Raw genomic sequence first — 1,754 nt, 5'->3', positions numbered from 1 at the left:
GCCACCCCTCCCCCCCAGCGCGCAGCCCCGTAGTCCCTCCCTCCAGCGTGCCGCCCCGCACCCCCTCCCTCGAGCGTGCCGCCCCGCCATGGTCCTCCCTCCAGCGTGCCGCTAGACCACGCTCTACGCAGCGCTTCCACGTGATCCTCTGTACGCAGCCGGCGTCTCACCTCATGCCGCCGCACAACATCTTCCTTGCGTCGCGACAGCCACCCCAGTTCGGGCGTAGTAAGTACCTCAGTACGAGTTTAAAACGGTGGTCCGTTCGGAATAAAAGAAATGGCAGAAATTCAAATTGTAAAGTTCAAGCAAAAAAAGAAACCCCATGAAAATCATGCTTAGTAAATACCTCAGTATAAATCGTAAAATGAGAGAAGTTCAGAACAATGTTGTCAAAAAATGTTGAGTTAAAAAAGGAAACAAAATAAACACATTTTCTTTTTGAATAAAATATCATTCAGTTCAATGATACAAAACATACAAGTACAGGGGCGACGATACAGTAAACCATTGAAAACTTACGAGAAAAATATTACCAAAAAATAGAGCAAAGTCTAGTTAGTGAAAACACGCTTAGTACAAACCTATGCAAGCATCAGTACAAGCACCCTTTTTCGGAGCCATTCAAAATTACTCTACAAAAACTAGCTCAGTACGAACATACATATATATCAGTACGACTACTCTGTTTTTCACACGAGAAAACAGCAGGATCCGTCATGCCGTATTCAAAATTACTCTTAAACGGTTGCGAAGTAGAGAAAACGGTCAACATGACTAAGTTTCGCATTTTTGATAGCTATCCAACGGTATATTATTTGCCATATTTCGATAAACTTTTTAAAAAATCGCGTTCAAAACCAAATTTGACCGTATTCGAATTCGTTTTTAAATCATAAGGAATTAGAAAAATATTTCTATACGAAAAAGTTGCGCATTTTACATAGCTTTCCAACACCGTATCATTTGCGTCAATCCGACAAACCGTTTTGCAAAAAATCGTGAAAATATGTTTCACCCAAAATTTCACCGTTTTTCAAATTACTTTTAAATCATATAGAATTAAAAAAACAATACATATATGGAAGATGCGAATTTTGACCAGCTTTCCAACGCCATCTTATTTGCTCAATTCCGACAAACCGTTTGAAAATTGAGTCCAAAATACATTCACGTTTTCGGTTTTTTAAAAAATGGTTTTTTCAAAACTGCTCTTAAACCATAATGATTTTGCAAAAACGTTCAATATACTTGAAATATGGTTGTCAAGAGCTTTCCAACGATATATTACACGCCACGTTCCGACAAAAAAATTACAAAAAGTTTTTGAACTAAAGAAAACGATGTGTTAAACACAACTGAAAGCGTCAGTTCAATCCGCTTCGAAAAATCAGTTCAACCACCTGAAACCGTCAGTTCAAAAAGGGAAAAAGAATAATATTCTGTTACTAGTAACAGAATAGCCCAGATGTATATATATATATAGTGATACTATTCATCACCCAGGGTGCAGAATAAGTTATTCTTCACCCGAGGTAATCTTACGATCATTTTTGAATTAAATTACGTTTGAAATTCAAATAGTTACATTTCGATTGATTCACTACGTAAAATTTGGTATAAGAAAATTAAAATATAGGTCATAATACAAGAAAATCTGCAGTTTATATGTATTTTACACTATGTTTTTACGTTTGTAATTTTACATAATATAAAATATTTTTTACGACGATTATATATTTTCTTATGGTCTG

The sequence above is a fragment of the Triticum dicoccoides genome, chromosome 5A, assembly GCF_002162155.2.
Source record: "Triticum dicoccoides isolate Atlit2015 ecotype Zavitan chromosome 5A, WEW_v2.0, whole genome shotgun sequence".
NCBI classification, from domain to species: domain Eukaryota; kingdom Viridiplantae; phylum Streptophyta; class Magnoliopsida; order Poales; family Poaceae; genus Triticum; species Triticum dicoccoides.
Note: the sequence above shows the minus strand (reverse complement) of the source record.